This window comes from Geotrypetes seraphini, chromosome 1 (assembly GCF_902459505.1).
Source record: "Geotrypetes seraphini chromosome 1, aGeoSer1.1, whole genome shotgun sequence".
Lineage (NCBI taxonomy): Eukaryota > Metazoa > Chordata > Amphibia > Gymnophiona > Dermophiidae > Geotrypetes > Geotrypetes seraphini.
In genome coordinates this window covers 532,255,213-532,273,567 of record NC_047084.1, presented here as the reverse complement: position 1 = coordinate 532,273,567, position 18,355 = coordinate 532,255,213, and positions in this window count along the sequence as shown.

Genomic DNA, 18,355 nt, shown 5'->3' with positions numbered 1-18,355 from the left:
GGTAAGCTAATTGATTTCACCACATTCTCCATCAATGAACTCCAGAGTTTAATTACACATTGTGTGAAGAAATATTTTGTCTGACTTGTTTTAATTCTACTACTTAGTAGCTTCATCACATGCCCTCTAGTCCTAGTATTTTTGGAAAGAGTGAACAAGCGATTCACATCTACCCTTTCCACTCTACTCAGTATTTTATAGACTGCTGTCATATCACCCCTGAGACATCTCTTCTTCAAGCTAAAGAGCCCTAGCCACTTTAGCCTTTCCTCATAGGGAAATCATCCCAAAACTTTTAGCATTTTCGTCGCCTTTCCTATACTTTTTCTAATTCCGCTTTTTTGAGATACAATGACTAGAACTGCACACAGTATTTAAGTTGGGGGTGAACCATAAGAGTGATACAAGGGCATTATTTATTATTTTTTATTTATACAGATTTACAATTTTAATATCAAATGATATCAAAGAAAAAAAGGATAGTTACATTTAGATATGCATTAATTATACGTTTATCTCAAAAATTCCTTTTCAAGCCCACCATATTGGGGAGCCATACATTAACAATTAACATAAAAATACAAAGAAACTAAGAATGGGTACTGATTTATATGAATCTTAACCCTTCCATAATATTGGGACTTTGACAACCTCCAAATATCTCAGACATGAAACATTACACCAACAAAACCTCATTTCTGTTCTCTTACCATTAAAAATTGTTGTAACTGAATAGGATCCCAAAAAGTATATTCAATGTCTTGTACCTTGACAAGACATTTACAGGGAAATTTTAAATAAAATGATGTCTCAAGAGCCAAAACTCTTGTTCTTAATTTTAGAAATTATTTCTTTCTTAATTGCGTGGCTCTTGAGACATCAGGAAAAATCCTAACCAAATCTCCACAAAACTTTGTCAGCCTATTTTTGAAGTAAATATACAAGGGCATTATAACAATTTTCATCATTATTTTCCATTCCTTTCCTGATAATTCCTAACTTTCTATTTGCTTTCTTAGCCATCCTTAGCTATAGTGCTAACAGTTCAACAATATTAAGATGAAAGTAGCAGTTCAGAAGTGAGGTGGTTTTTTCCACAGTCTTTTGTACTAAGTGCCTCACATAGGATAATCTACCAGTTGGTGAGATGATGTGCTACTATGTGTGCATTTGGTGCAAAGATGTCCTGGATCTTAGAGAAATCCCAGTCTCTGAAGGGCTCGATTGGCAGACATGAAGGAGCTGAAGCAGACAGAGAAGTATACCGAGGAGACCTTCAGGGACATAGAGTAGTCCTACCCTAGTATGGCGACCTCTGTGCTGTCTTCAAGAAGAAGGTCAACTGGAGGGGTAGATTTATCATGATATAGTAGAAAGTGATCCTAGTGATCCAAGTAATGCAATATCTTCTCATACTGAGGGACACATGCCCAGGAGGAAAGGATTAGAATGGCTATTGTAGTTGCCAATTTGATCATTAGGAATATAGATAGCTGGGTGGCTGGTGAGTACAGGTATCGGTCTGCACCAATCCGATTTTTGGGCCAATTCAGAAAGAGCTAGTAATACACTAAAAAGTTTTGCATGCAAATTATTTATGCGGATGTTCGCCGTAAACCCTGATTCTCCAATCTGATGGATCACTGTGAGAGCGACTCACACATGTACAGAGCTGCAGGGGAAGCCCAAAAAGCTGAGAGGCAGGGGAAAGCCTCCTGCCACGCAGTTCAGGTCAGGAACCTTTTTTATTGCTTTCTTTTTTTTAATGGACACAGATGATGTGCTTGTTACACACGCACAATATCTGCTCCACTAAAGAAAATAGCCTCCCCCACCGATGATGGCCCTCCCCAAGACCCCTGATGAATGCTGCACCAGGAATCCCCTCTGGGATAACGAAAATTGGCAGGCGGTATGGCCACTCCTTCCTGCCATGCCGACCATCCCTTCCCCCCATGACAGTGAAATGGCACCAGAGTTTTCTGCATCGGGTTGGCAAATGTTATCATTGCTAAAGCTGTTAAAACAGGTTTAGCGAAGATTACTGGCTTTAGTGCATCTGGGCCTAGGAAACTTGTCTATCTGGTGCTAAGTTGGAAGTCCTTGTGGACTTACAGAATTTTAAGCAGTGCTGGAGAGGAGCTGTTTTTTGTGGTATATGATCTAGAAAAGTGAGGAAAGATGTTCTGGGGGCCAAATTCAGACTTTTGGTAGTAATTTGAAATCCAGAACCTCCAGAATTGCATTTATAAGGGCAACTTCTATTGTTATACAGTACATATATCCAGAGGGAGTTTCTGTTTAATGTCTGCATAAGCTAGAGAATAGCTAAATTTTGCCATCTCTGTATAAATTTAAACTTTTCCCCTGAATACCCCTGATCTTGCCTCTTTTGAAATAATATAACTTGAATCTATGCATTCACTACCTTCCAAAATTTAGAAATAAGGATTTATGCAACTGGCATTTGCTGTCAACCACATAAGTGCTTTAACCATCGACATCTGGGAGACACTTACACACCCTTTGACAATATCAAACAATGGATGATTTGCTTGAAAAAACTGTCTTTGGTGTTTCTCAGAATTGGTCTTTACCCAATTGCTAATTGAAATTGTCTACACAGGGGACCTGATTTATGAAGATATTTGTCCCTTTCTATGCCAAATTTAAAAAGTTTAATAAATTAGCCTCTGAAAAATATTCTTAGATGATGTGGAGGGGCATTTTCAATATCATGTCCAGCTCTGATTTTGGATGTTTTGCAGAACATGCACAAAAAAATCCAGTAGCAAACAACCATTTTTGAAATTGAAAAACTTCTTTTTGTTGTTGTTCTGAAAATAGTCGTTTCTCAGATATACTTGTCCACCGTGCATCTAACTTTTAGAACCATTTTTGAAAAAAAAAAAAAAGGTTCAAAACAAAAACACACAAAACAAGACATTGGGATGTAGGAGGGGTCAGCATATTTAGTAGACTGACCACACAAACATCCCAGCAGAGTAGTGGGACACCTTAGGGGACACTGCAGTGAACATCACATAAAAAAGCCCAGGTACAGATCTCACAATAATCCTCTTATGGTATATGATGAGCCCTTCAAATCCCACTCAACCAGAGTTTTGCACAAATTGTAAGTGGGGAGAGAGATGGTTCAGTGAGAGATGTGTTAGAAGTACATTGCAGTAGTCTAAGCAAGAGATTACGAGAGTGTGGACAAGGGTCCGGGTAGTGTGCTCAGAGAGGAAGGAGTGAATTTAGCTGAAGTTTTAGAGATAGAGTGACAGGCTTTAGCAGTCTGTTGGATGTGCATAGAAAATGAGAGGTCGGAGTGGAAAACGACTCCAAGGTTACAAGCAGAGCAGAGCAGACAGGAGCAATAACCGTATTATTTACAGAGACAGTGAATGGAGGGAGACGAGCAGAGGGTTTAAGAGGAAAGAGGAGCAACTCAGTCTTGGACATGTTTAGTTTCAGGTGGTGGTAGGACATCCAGGCAGCAATGTCAGCCAAATAGGCTGAGACTTTTTTTAGGTGAAATTTCAGGTGTAAAGAGGTAGATCTGGGAATCATCAGAAAATAGGTGATACTGGAAGCCATGGGAGGAGATCAGGACATCGAGGGAAGAGGTATTTATTTATTTACATTTCTATCCTATCCTCCCAACGGCTCAGAATGGGTTACAAAAGGACATTCACAGTGTAGGAAGAGGACATGAAGCTAAAGACAGGGACTACAGAGGACAAAAGAACTAAAAAAGGAAGCGAGGATACCGACAGAAGCATACAAGGAGACAGTTTCCTAACTATATAGGAACGAGAGGATACAGATAGTTTTCGAAGAGACAGAACCTTGGGGTACACCAACTACTAGCAGGATAGAAACATAGAATATGACAGCAGAAAAGGGCCACGGCCTAACAAGTCTGCCCACTTGAAGTGATCCCACATGCTTATCCCTTTTTTTCTTAAAATCTAGCACGCTGTTGGCCCCAATTCCCTGTAGTGGAAGATCATTCCAATGATCTACCACTCTTTCGGTGAAGAAATACTTCCTGGTGTCGCTATGAAATCTCCTACCCCTGATTTTCAACGGATGCCCTCTTGTTGCCGTAGGTCCTTTAAGGAAAAAGATATCTTCTTCTACCTCAATAGAAGAAGCAGATACCAGTGTATCCACCAGTGTATACACTAAAGGTGTGATAAAAGAGGTAGGAGGCAAACCAGGAGAGGACAGATTCATGGAATCCAAGCGAGGACAGTGTAACAAGGAGTAAGTTGTGATTAACAGTATCAAAGGCAGCAGACAGGTCAAGAAGGATGAGAATCAAGTAAAGGCTCTTAGATCTGGTCAGGAACGGGTCACTGCAGACTTTGGTAAGAACATTCTCTGTGGAGTGTAGGGGGTGAAAGTCAGATTGTAGAGGATCAAGAGTCTGCTGAGATGAAAGGACAGTGACAGAGGACAGCATGCTCAAGCAATGGAAGAAGGGAGACAGGGCGATAGTTGGGTAGCATGTGGGGTTCAGCAAGGGTTTTTTGAGAAGCAGTTTAACCACCACATGTTTGAAAGCATCAGGAACAGTTGCAGTGGAAATGGATAGGTTGAGGATATACCAAAGGCTGAGTGGAATTGTCCAGATCAGAATGATGTGCACTAATGAAAGTGTCCTCCAATGCATCTGATAATATAGGAATCTTTATTCATCCAATGACATAAAAATACATCCAACGACTCAATGACTCAGCCTTTGGTACATTTGTGTTTATGGTTTTGTTTTTTTCCCCTGTTTTTGCCTTTAGGTTGAGGATATCACAGATAGCAAGGATAACAGTATGTGAGATGGGATTAAGTACAGGACAAGTAGTAGACTTGACTGAGGACAGAAGTTGTGTGAGTTCTTCCTTTGTGATTTCAGAGAAGGAAGAAAATTTAACAAGACTTGAAGGAGGGTCGAGAGGTTGAGACTTGGCAAGGGGAGATGGTTCAGGAGGGTGAGGATGTGCAGGTTTCTCCTGAGTTGATTGGGCAAAGGAGGAAGAGATGGTGGGAGCCAGAAGGTCAAGAGAATTGATAGAGGAAATGGGAGAAGGATGTGACTTTGCATAGAATTTGAGGAGGATCTTGTGAACCTTATCATAAAAGTATTCAGCTATCATCTGAGGAGAGAGAGGAGGAGGGATCAGAGAAGAGGGCACTTTGAGGAGGGAGTTCAGCGTGGCAAAGAAATGGCGGAGGTTGGCAGAAAGGTAGCTAGTTAACTGGATGTACTAATCTTGCTTGACCAACATAAAAGCAGAATTAAAGGAGGTCAGCATAAATTTAAAGTGAAGGAAGTCAGAATGTGTGTAAGATTTAAGCCAAAGGCACTCGGCAGAGCTGGCATAGGAATATAAGTAGCGGTTACTGAGAGTGAGCAAAGACTGAGATTTTCTATGTGTGACAGAGCATGGAACAGGGGGAGCAAGGGTGTCAAACCAGGCTATCATTACGCAGATCTTAACTGCTGCTTTCAACCAGCTAAGGCCCTGAAGCAGTGGTTACCGACCGCAAAATGATCATCAGCTTGGCTTGTTTGTGTTCAGTGGTTTTACCATTAATCATTCTTGCCAATATTTTTGTTCCCACCTGCTAACTTTAAACTTGTGTGAAAGTTTTTGCCTATGATGCTTGAGTGGAAGAGTATGGGTACACCTCTCCATTTGTCTGAGGCTTTTCTTTCACTTAAGTATTAAGCTAGCTTTCTTGGCTTGTGTGGTGCTTTTGTCTTGGAGTGATATTTTTGGATTTTTGTATTATAAAAGCATCTAGCTCATAAGCCCACCCTAGCCCCCCTCATACCACACCTCTAGCATGCCCCCTTGAGATTTAGATGAACTGCAGATGAACAGTATAGATATCTGTCTATAAAATATATTTTGAAAATAGCAAATTGGAAGGTTTGGCAAGAAAAACGTCCATTTTTTCCCTTTCATGCCACTTTTTGGATGTTTTTCTTTTTTGAAAACTAGCCTCATAGACCTCATGTTGTAAGCTAGGAGTTAGAAATAGGCCCAGTTATATAATTATACAGTTACATACCAGATGAAGTTGAAATATGACTACAGGCCCATGACATCCAACTTTATGTCAACAATAATTCTATTTCATGAGAAATAATGATATTAGCAGTGCAGTATCATTAGTAGTACTGACATTGTCATCATTGTTGCAGTGCTATGGCATTATCATCATCATTATTATGAACTACAAGCTTATAATAATTAATGAATTCATGCGTCATGAGTTGTAGTCCCTGGTTGAAAACTTACACTGCAATCAATGGACTACATTGAAAGGTGATATTAAATGGTGGAAAAATCCTGGATAATAAAGATTCATGGCGCCATATCCTCAAGAAAGTCATGATTAGTTAACTATAGTGAAGGAGCATAGGTCTTTAACTTTAACCTGAGCTGCTTACAAAAGCTGTTAATAGTAGTAAATGCCTATGAATTTAAGATTTCTGTTGGAATTTTAAAATATTCATAGTAAATCTATATCAAAAAGAAAACACCAATAAGATCCCAACACAAGGACAGAGAAAAAGAAATGGAAAAGACATTAACATTTTGTGTCAAGCTCTTCTCTTTATCCACATCAACCCATTTATCTATACGTAGTCCGGCTAACTACCCCAAGTCAAGCCTTCAGAAAACCTCACAAAAAATGATACATTCCTACACGAAGAAGAAAATATTTCAAATGAATTAAGTTTAAGAGGATGCAAATCAGGTATTTACGGGGGAAGTTTTGAACTCAATGTCAGTAGCTGAGCTTTCCGCCATTTTAATTTATTAGCCCCCATTCTTTTCCAAAGCCGCGCTAGCGTTTTTAGTGCTGGCCAACACGGTAACAGCTCCAGCTCCGACACTCATAGAATTCCTATGAGCGTCTGAGCTGTTACTGCCATGGCTGGTGCTAAAAACGCTAGTATGGCTTTGTAAAAGGGGGGGGGGTGTTAAATGTGTGTATATTGATTATGTGTATTGATATTTGTGAACCGTCTAGAACTTGGTGATTGTCCAGTGTAGAAATTGTTAAATGAATAAATAAATAAAATAATGCTAGGAAAATGTTTCAATTGAAAATAAACTGCTGTGTTCTAAGCAATGGGACATAGAAATCTTCAGCACACTAAAGTAGCATCCTTTTTAGAGTTACACAGGAAGACCCAATTTTATTTTATTTTTTTTATCAATCTCCAAAGAAATGGAGACAGAAATATGGTTCTCATAAAAGTATCATAAAAAGCCAAGATCTGTAGGCTGCCAGATGCATCGATCATATCAAGCTCTCTTTTGATCTCATTTCTAACCGGTTATTAGAAAAATAACACATTTTTTGAGAAAACAATTAGATCGACGTTAGGAAAACACAAAACATTCCAAATATACATGGTAAGTAATATTAAAGAATATAAAACACTGAGATCCTGAATCCAAATGGAGTCAATACAGTGAAAGTACAAGTCATCCCCATTCCACAAACGTTCAAGATAGAAAAATCTACAGGCAAAGTCATGGCAACTGTTTTCTGGGATGATGAAGGACTTTTGCTTCTGGACTTCATGCAACACAAGGCAACCATAATCGGGGAGAGTTATGTCAACATAATGATCACTTTGCAGGAGGCACTCAAGAAGAAGAGACAAGGAAAACTCACAGCCAGCGTGCTGCTTCTTCACGACAATGCACCGATGCATATGGTACGACAATCACAGGGTATCTTCCGAGAATGTGGGTTTCAACAGCTGAACCATCCACCCAACAGTTCTGACCTGGCTCCCTTGGATTATTTCCTGTTCCAAGTTTTGAAGAAATCTCTCTGTGGACAGCAGTTTTCAAGTGATGAATATGTCAAGGAAGCTGTGATGTCTCGGCTTAAAGGTCAAACAGAATTCTTTTCAAAGGGGTAAAAGTCATTGCAGGAAAAATGTATGAAGCTATCAGGGGACTATATTGAAAAATAAAACAAAAATTATTTGAAAACTCTATATTCTTTCCTACTGAGGTAGCTAAATTATTGAACACCCCTCGTATCATCTGCAGGAAAAAAAAAAAGAGTTAATTATGCCCTTGTATAATTCACTAGAGAGGTCTCCCCTTTAATTTTAGTTCTGGAGGACACTGAGAGGATAGAATTGGTTTAGAAAACGGCTACTAAAATGATACAAAGTTCAGTTATAATTACAGTGAATATTCCATGCAAAGAGGAGTTTGGTATTTAATATGTGCATACTCCAGGAGAGAAAATGTGCTTTGATGACTACATTTTGGATGAGAATCAATGCCTCATTAGCTTTAATTATATCATCCTAATAAAATTAAGTCTGACAGAATAATGAGTGACATTAAAGCAGAGGAGGCTCCCATAGAACATCATTTCAGATGAAGGCTTGCTCATGTTTGGTTGCTTCTTGCACATGAGGATTTTGACCCTGTGACACACAGAAAGATGTAAGGAGGTTTGCTTGATGGTGGTATTTTAAACAGGTTCCAAGCTTCTGTATTTAAACACTTAGGCCAGATTCTATATATGGCACCTAACTCGTGAGGCGACTAGAAAAACTGCACCTAACACGTGGCAATCAAGGTTAGAAGCCTAGAAACATAAAAACATGATGGCAGATAGAGGCCAAATAGCCCATCCAATTTGCCCATCCGCAAACATTTGTAGAATTGCACCTACTGGTACTTGTGCCAGGGTTTTCATGGTCTAATATACCAGCACCTAAATGAATCCATGTCCAAACTCTGCTCTAAATCTGCCCCATATCATGCCTACTTGATGTAGGCACCTTGGTGTAGAGCCTACTAACTGGTAATTTTTTTAATTATTTTAAATTGTTTTTTAAAGGCGCTTTCAATTATCAGTGCCAATTAAAACATTTAAGCTAGGCAAAATGCAAGGTCATGCATTTGGGCTGCAAAAACCAGAAGAACGGTACAGCTTAGGGGATGAAAAACTTATGTGCACTATGGAAGATCGGGACTTGGGTATGATTGTATGTGATGATCTTAAGGTGGCCAAACAGGTTGAAAAGGTGACGGCGAAAGCTAGAAGGATGCTAGGTTGCATAGGGAGAGGTATGGCCAGTAGGAAAAAGGAGGTATTAATGCATCTATATAAGACTCTGGTAAGACCTCATTTAGAATATTGTATACAATTCTGGAGGCGCCTTCAAAAAGATATAAAAAGGATGGAGTCAGTCCAGAAGAAGGCTACTAAAATGGTGTGAGGTCTTTGTGATAAGGTGTATAGGGACAGACTTAAAGATCTCAATCTGTATACTTCAGAGGAAAGGCAGGAGAGGGGAGATATGATTGAGACATTTAAATACCTATGTAATATAAACGTGCATGAGTCGAGTCTCTTTCATTTGAAAGGAAACTCTGCAATGAGAGGTCATAGGATGAAATTAAGAGGTGATAAGCTCCGGAGTAATCTAAGGAAATACTTTTTTACAGAAAGGGTTGTAGATGCGGTGGACATTCTCCCGGGTGATGGAAACAGAGACTGTGTCTGAATTCAAGAGTGCCTGGGATCTCTCAGAGAGAGAAAAAGATAATGGTTATTACGGATGGGCAGACTAGCCTTTATCTGCCGTCATGTTTCTATGTTCTAAGTGCCTAACTATGCATCTTTTAAAAAAACAGGGTCTTAGGGCTTGATTTTGTATATGACGCCTAAAAATTGGAACTGACTAGAATGGCAATTAGTGTGATTCTACAAGATGCACATACCTTTTATAGAATCACGCTTTGTGCCACTATATGATGCATAAGTTAGGAACAGGCTTTTAGACCAGCTAAAACCAGGCCTAAGTGCTTACACCTAAGTTGTGCACAGATCAGGCGTATTCAATAACAACGTACATAACTTTTAATAATGTGCATGATCCGGCCCTGACCAAGTCCCCTTTTCAAAATTTGTGCACTTCAACTGGTGCATACTTTTTATAGAATCACACCTTCTAAGTTGTGTGTGTAACCTTTAATCAATGCTGAATAGCATCAATTACGAGGAGTTAATTGCCAATTATTGGTACCAATTAAGCCACTTAATCAATTAGAGGGGCATAATCAAAAGATACGTCTAAGTCCATTTTGGGCTTAAGTCGCTAGTTACTCAAAGTCGGACATGGAAAAAGTCCATTTTAGAAAATATATCCAAAATTTTTTTTTTTAAGAAAATCCCTAACTGTACGTCCAGCCATCTGATTGTCTAGACCGCTAAGTCGTCTATCTTTATACCCCATTTTCAACAAAAAATTCATCCAAGTCAAAAACGCCTAGAAAAAGACATTTTGGACATGGGCGGGGTCAGCAAAGTGATGGAGTAGACACCCAAACATTGCATCAGAGTAGTGGGATACCTTACAGGGCACTGCTGTAAACTTCACAAAAAGGGTGCCATATACACATCTCACCACAACAGCCTTATAGGTCATGGTGAGCCCCCCAAAATACCCCCCAGAACCTACTAGACTCACCTGTCTACCACCCCAATAGCCCTTATGGCTAAAGATGCCACTTATATGGCAGTACATAAGGGTTTTGGGGGGTGCACATGGTTCACTATGCATGCAATGGTTAGAGTGGCTTATGGGCCTGGGTCCTCCTCTCCATGGTTCACTAGCCCACCCCCCAGACCACTTAAGCCACCTCTGTGCAGCTCTACTAGGCTTTCCTATACCAGGCTGCCAGGTGCTGATGTTCTGGAGGCAGATATGTAACATTTTTATTACAAATTTTATGGTGGTGGTGGTGGTGGTGGTGTGTGTGTGTGTGTGGGAGGGGCGGGGGCAGTGATCACTGGGGGAGTGTGTAGGGGTCTGTAATTTGTCCCTGCAGTGGTTATCTGGTCACTTTGGATACCTTCTTGTGACTTAGATCTGGTTTTAGATGGCCTAAGTCACAACGTCCAAGTTCCGTTTAGGCAGTGTTAAAGTTTCGGTTATACATGCAGTACGACTAAGTCTAGGATGGCCCATGTCCCGCCCAAATCTTGCCCTCACCACTCCTCCTAAAACGTCCCTTTTAGTTCTGGGCGTACTGCAGCAGTGTGAAGGCCTAAGTCATTTTTAGATACGTCTAAAATCTGGTTTGATTTTCAGCACTTGGACGACTTGTCTCACTGATCGTCTAAGTGTCAATTTAGGCTGGTTTTTAGACGTATTTCCATTTGGATTATGAGCCCCTTAAGTTGTGTGTTCACATTGGCTACATGCATTGATGTGTGCATAGAACTTAGGCACCATATACAGAATTTGGGTGTTAAAGAGTTATTTATCATGGTTAATGAGGTGGTATGGACCTCAATGATTTCAAGAAAAGCTTAAAAATTCTTACAAGAATGCCACTTCTCTTCAAGTTTATTTGATTTTTGATATGCCGTCTATCAGACATGGTTTACAGCAGGGGTGTCCAATCTTTTGGCTTCCCTAGGTCGCATTGGCCAAAAAATTTTTTTCTGGGGCCGCGCAAACGCTGTAGCAAGACAGAGGAGGGAGCCAGTAAGACGGTAAACACCCGGGGACAGCAGGGGAAAACACTGCATCGCTCTCGACCAGGGCCGCACAAAATGCTTCACGGGGCCGCAGGTTGGACACCCCTGGTTTACAGTTTAGTTTAAAAAAAACAAAACAGTATCAGTTACAGGCATGGTAATAATCGACTGAAACAAAAGAGCTAAAGGAAAGAAATACAATGTAATAAAAGAAAAATAGAGGAAGAAGGAAAACACAAAAGGGAGGGGAGAGTGTAGATTATTCCTCTCTTGAGTTATTTTCTCATACATTAACATAACATAACATAATTCTTTCTTTGTATACCGCACAATGCCTTGCAGCTCTAGGCGGAGTACAGAAAGAACACATCAAGGAAGACATTAACATTAATAATAATAGTATTTTCATTTGTCCTTTCTTATCATTTTGAAATGGTAGCACCTGTGTTGGTTGTACATAGGACTGTACAGAGAAGAAATGGACAGCCTCTATCATTTGGAACTTGCAATCTAATCAAGTCCACAGAAGAGTATTAGGGTCCTAGGTGAAATTTAGCTTCATACACCCCCACCACTTCCAAATACACATATAGCTTCAGGATCCCCAAGAATATTTTGCCTTCACTATCTATGTTCTCCCTCTCTCTCATCCATTCCCAGAAATATTCAGATTCATTCCTTTCTCCCTTCTACCTGAAGGAGCATGTACATGGAACAGGTTATGCTCCTTGAGCAAGCTCCTAGGGGTGGTCTCGAGTCTTAGGCTCTTTTATCACTAGCCTGCTCTTTCTTAGTTACATCATCTCATCGTTCGCTCCCCTTTTGGTGGCTATTTCTTATAATAACAGTCTCTCTATGTCTGTAATCCAGGTTCATTGGGGCCACCACCCTTTAGATTTTAATCCACCTCATAGTCAATCGGTACGTAATCTTATTCCCTGCCCTTTATCCAATTCCAATTCCAGCTCTGCCTTTTCACTTCTAACCTTGAACCTGTGACTGTTAAACTGTCACTCTATATGCTTTAAGGCTTCCTTTGTTATTGATCTAGTCTCATGCTCTCATTTAGATATCTGTATAACTGAAAAATGGCTCAAAACGGAAAAGGAGGGTTTCCTTAATCAACATCTCCCTTGAGATCTTACTGCTATCTATGCCTCCCGCGCTTCCAGGTGAGGAGGTGGCTTAGCTCTCATGTATTCTAAACTTTTAACAATTACAGAAGTTTCTAATTTCCCTCTGACTTACTATGAAGCTCTGTTAGTACGAACAGCCACCAAATTTCTATTTTCTCCTATTGTTTTGCCCTCCCTCACTGAACTCAGTCTTCACATGCTGAGGAAAGCTAGATCCTACTTCAGCCAACAACACTTTGCCATCCTTGTCCAATCCATCATCCTCTCCAAACTAGATTACTGCAACGCCATCTACTTAAATCTATCAAAAAAAAGTATTCTAAGACTCCAGCTAATCCAGAATACTGCAGCCAAACTGATCTTCTCAAAACGCAAGTCTGACCATGCCTCCCCACTCCTTGCCAAACTTCATTGGCTCCCAATAATCTCCAGAATCCATTTCAAATGTTCCTGCCTGGCTTTCAAGATCATTCACGGAATCCTGCCTCCTCTTATCCCACTGTCTTTCAACTCCTCCAGTCCCGACTCCTCCAGAACTGTCCAAAGGCTTAAACTAGCCTTCCCCTCTCCACGCGGCATCCACTATTCAGGCAAACTGGGAAAATCCCTTCTCTTCAAAATCACAGGTCTTTGGAACGACCTCACCACCCCGCTGCGGAACCTGAGCTCCCTTCAGTTATTCCGCAAACAACTGAAACCTGGCTTTTCAGCAAATTGTAGCTCTATCCTTCCCCCCTTCATCACTCTCCAGAGGATCCTTCTCTATCCTTCATCACTCTCCAGAGGATCTGAGATAGAACCTTCTGATCAGTGCTAGCTATACAAGGGCTAACACTATCTTGTTGTAGGGTCCAGATATTTATCCCTTGGTCCTAGCCACCATTTCAGCAGAGTTGGCTGATGAAATGGCAGACCAATGTGGACCCCTGCACTCTAGTGCTACTCACACAAGAACTAACTCCTCCTAAATGTTGAGTCCAGGCACCCCCATCGGACCCTCGCTACCTACCAGCTGAGTTTAAACACTTATTGAGACTTCAATTTCCTTCCAAAATCTGATTATTCTTGGTGACTTCAATATCCAGGTTGATCTTCTTCTATAGCCCATCAATTTCTATCTTTAGTGAATTCTTTAGATCTCAAGCAATTGGAAACCTGCCCTATTCATTCAGCAGGTCACACAAAATCTATATCTTGGACCAACCATTTGTTTCTTTTTGCAAACTTAACCTATTTCTATAATAAGCCAGCACCAGCTCCTTTTCAGACCAGATTTCTTAAACAGTTGGATCATATGAAAATTTTTCCACTGTTCACGTTTTTTCCTAAAGATTTCCTTACACTAGCTATTGAACAATAAGCCCAGTTTTGGAACAATAGTTTGACAAAAGCTTTGGACTCTGTAGCCCCTATCAAAACTATAACTTCTAGTGCACATCGTAAACAGCCCTGGTATAACCGGGATCTTCAAACACTAAAGCACCAGATGAGGCACTCAGAAAGACAGTGGCATAGGCATCAATCTCCTTCTGTGCTTCAAACTTGCAGAATGCTTCAGAAGGAATATATCTCAAAATTAATTTCCATAAAAAAACAATATTATTCAAAAATTTTAATTGACTGATAACCCACTGCAATGTTTTTAACTCTTTGATTGCAAGTCTCTGTCCTAAACTGCAGCCTTCCACTCTTACTAAATAAATCTCTGGCTTCTTATTTTGCCTCAAAAACAGCTTCTTTGAAGCCTCATTGCCACCTCCCTCTAATTCTTCTTTTACTGGCCCCTTTTCACCACATCAGTTCTCTCACTGTCAAGATGGGACTCTTTTCCACCTCTAACCCTGATACAGCTATTTAAGGTGCTTTCTGCCTCAAGATTTACAACTTGTGTCCTTGACATGGTCCCTTCTTTCTTGCTGAAGTTGTCAGTCCATGGCCTCCTCCCACTTGCCTTGAGCATTATTTCGAAAAGCTTTACTGAAAGTGTAGTTCCTTCTGTCTCGAAGAAAGCTACCATCACCTCCATTCCTAAGAAATCTGATGATCTTTTTCAAGTAAGCAATTATAGACCAATCTCTAATATTTGATTCGTTTTAAAACTGACAACGCATCATTTTTTTGTCAACTCTCCACATTTATTGATCAGGCACTTACCCTTCATCCTAGATGATCAGGGTTCTGAAAAGGCCACAGCACAGAAACAATTCTCACTTCACTTCTGAATGAGGTTCACTCTGCTTTTGAGAAATGCACCGGGAAGGGGGGGAGGGGCTGATTGGTCTAGGCACCTAAGGCTCCTCCATAGGAGGGGCTTTAGTTACCTGGATCAACTAGAATCTTAGGCCTCCTTCCCAGTGCATTCTGGGATGCACTGGGAGTGGCCTAAGACTCTGATTGGCCAGATCCCTAAGGTGTCTTAGGTGCCTAGGCCATTCAGGGCCTTAGGCCACTCCCAGTACAACCCAGAATGCACTGGGAAGGAGGTCCAAGATTCCTTTTGGCACAGGCTACTAAAGCACCTCCTATGGGAGGGGCCTTATGTGCCTGGGTCAATCAAGAAGGGGAAGGCCCGCATTCTGAAGAGGTGTGCCTGTGCCCTCTGGCTGGCCTTCCTGTTAAAGGTATGGGGGTGTTCTGGGTGGGTTTTGGGGTGTGTGGTTCAGGGGGCTGCCAGCAGGATGGAATGAGCATCCCTCCTGCCGGGGATGTTGAGGGAGGGTGGCGGCAGGACAGAATGGGCATCTCTCCTGCCGGGGGGGGGGGTGTTTGGGCGGGTGTTCTGGCAGGAGGGAGTAGGCATACAAACTGCCGGGGATTGTTTAGGGGTTTGCAGTAAGAAGTAGTGGGCATTCCTCCTGCTGCAGACAGTATGTGGGGTTTAGGGGTGGGCATCCCTCCTGCCGATCGACTTGCGGTGAGGTTAAGGGGTTCCCTGCCACTACTGCTCAGCTGATCGTGGCTGGGAGTTTTCCTTGCCATGATCAGCTCAGTGACAATGTGATTCTCTAAATGGCATCTGTGACATGGACGCCGGTTAGAGAATCAGGATGGCGATTCTCTATAGGACACCGGTGTGCCATTCTCAAAAGCCGCTTCAGTGACTGCCGAGACAGGCGTCCTATACAGAATCATGCCCTTAATGTCTGGTATAAATGCTGATACCCAAGTAAAAAAAGTTGGGTACATAAATGACACATTATTCTATAGCAGTGCACCTAAATCCTAAGAGTGCCCCTGACCTTCCCATGCCCCTCCTGTGATCACATCTCTTTTGAAGTTGCATATCATAAAATGTAGGCACATAATATAGAATAAGGCATAGGGTAGATCCGCACATAACTCCTATTGACTGCCAATTAACACCAATTATTGAATGTAATAACTGATTTACTAATTAACTTACACATGGATCTGTGATCCATGTCCAAATTTGCGCCCAACTTTGAGCTAATCATCCCAGTATTATTTTTATACAACCACTAGCAAGCATGCAATATATATAAATTTCCAATCTTTGAACTGATTAAATTCATACATTTCTAAATCATTGACATAGGCTAGAGATGAGCTGATCAGATTTTCATAATTTATGATTGGGAAGCCTAGTGATATGAGTTTCATCTTCATGTTTTCAATCTGGCTCTTTGAGCATGAATTAGATGGTAAAACTGGACTTGGTGACATTTTAATCAAGTCTTCAAATCTTAAATAATAAAAAAAAGATATAAAACCTCTGGACTCCCCTATGGAAAAGAGATGTCTATAGGAATAAAGGGGGTAATTATGCATAAAATACCTTCTTTTATATGTGGAAAAGGGTATTTAAAAGATGCATGGTCATATATTTTATTTTTATTTTAATTAAAAACATTTATATGTTCTACAACTACAATTCTAAAAGGCTTACAACAGACGACATAATCAAAACACATATACAACCACCATAAACTAAATGAAACCAATGGCAAAACATTTCACACACACAAAAAGCTAGCACTATGGAGTATCAGAAAACATTTACATATTATTGGTAATCTGATGTGTTTTTATTGCACCTAAATCCGAGCAATAAATGTAATCATTTCTACAGCCTACAATCAGCCTTGTTTACTGCACAGTTCCTCTCCTGTAAATTCTTAAAAACTCTCCAAAATTGCATTCTATTTATTTTTGTGCTGGTTTCAAACACTTGGAGTAACTGGTATATTGATTGTAAACCACGTAGATACCATAGTGGATATGTTGCAGTATATAAAAAATTGTAAATAATAATGATTGCCATCCATAGCACAGTACTAGATGATAGTATCATGTGAGCCAAACTGCCTGCTCATACATGCCAATCATAAGGCCTAACTAAAACAAACCCAGTAAAAGGGACTAGCGTAGCAGAGCTTTTCAGTTGTGAAGGTCCAGAAAGTCTCCCTTCTACTACTTGCTAGACCATATAGAATTAGTAACTATTTAGGACTAAATTTTATAAATGGCACCCAAATTTGGGTGCTGATAAAAATTAACGTTAAGCACTATTCTATAAACATCCCCTAGCCCAATCCATCTTCTGCTCTTCTACCACCCACCACCCCATACTCCCAAGTCCCATCTATCATCTGCTCCTTTTCCTTCCTTCCACATCCACCCACCAAGTCCCATCTATTTTCTGCTCCTTCCCCCCCCCACACCCCCAATTTCCATCTATCTTCTGCTCCTTTTCTTCCCCCCCCATGTTTCATCTATCATTTATTCCTTTTCCTCCTCCAATCTATCATCTGCTCCTTTTCCACCCCCACACCCAAGTCCCATCTGTCTTCTGCTTTCCAGTATCTCCTGCTCATTTGATTTTTTTCTCTCTTTGTGTCCACCATCAGTCTCTCTATCTCCCTCTCTTTTCACTCCATCCCCTCCTTCTCTATTCCTGTCCCTATTTCCCCATGTTCAGTATCTGCCCTCTGTGTCCCCATCCTTCCCCCTCTTCCCATGTTCCTCTCTCTTCTTGTCCCATTTCTCTAGAACTCCCACCCCAGAATCACCATCTTTCTCTCTTATCCCCTCCCCTTATTGGTACTGCATCTCTCTCTTCTCTGACCCAAATTCAGCATTTTTCCCAATCTCCTCTTCCCCATGCATTCCATCTTTTCCCCCTCCCCATGGGTCCAGCTATCATATACATCTTTGGAGGTGGGAGGGGAGAGGGGGGTCAGTGACAAGTGAGGCAGTGTGTGTGTGGGGGGTCATGCTTGCATCCCTCCAATGGTCATCTGGTCATTTTGGGTACTTTTTTCACACTTGTTAAAACAGGTCTAGTCCCAAATGTTCAAACTTTGCCTTGGATACATTCTATAATGTTTGATTATTATAGAAAAACGTCCAAATCATAAGCCTCTCCTAGCGCTCCATAAACCACACCCCTAACACTGCAGAATATTTCTGCAGAAATTGGTTTCACAAATAGTGAATTGGAAGGGTTTGGTAAGAAAAACATCCATCTGCCCATTTATGCCACTTTTTGGATGTCTTTCATTTTTTGAAAATGAGCCCCCTAGTGACACACATAGACTTATTTCATCACTGGTTCTTTTGCTTCTCTCAGAGGTCAGCCCAGCCAGCTCACTCAGAAGCCTTGCTAGCATGCCAGATACCCCTCCTCTTTTTTTATTTTTTTTAAG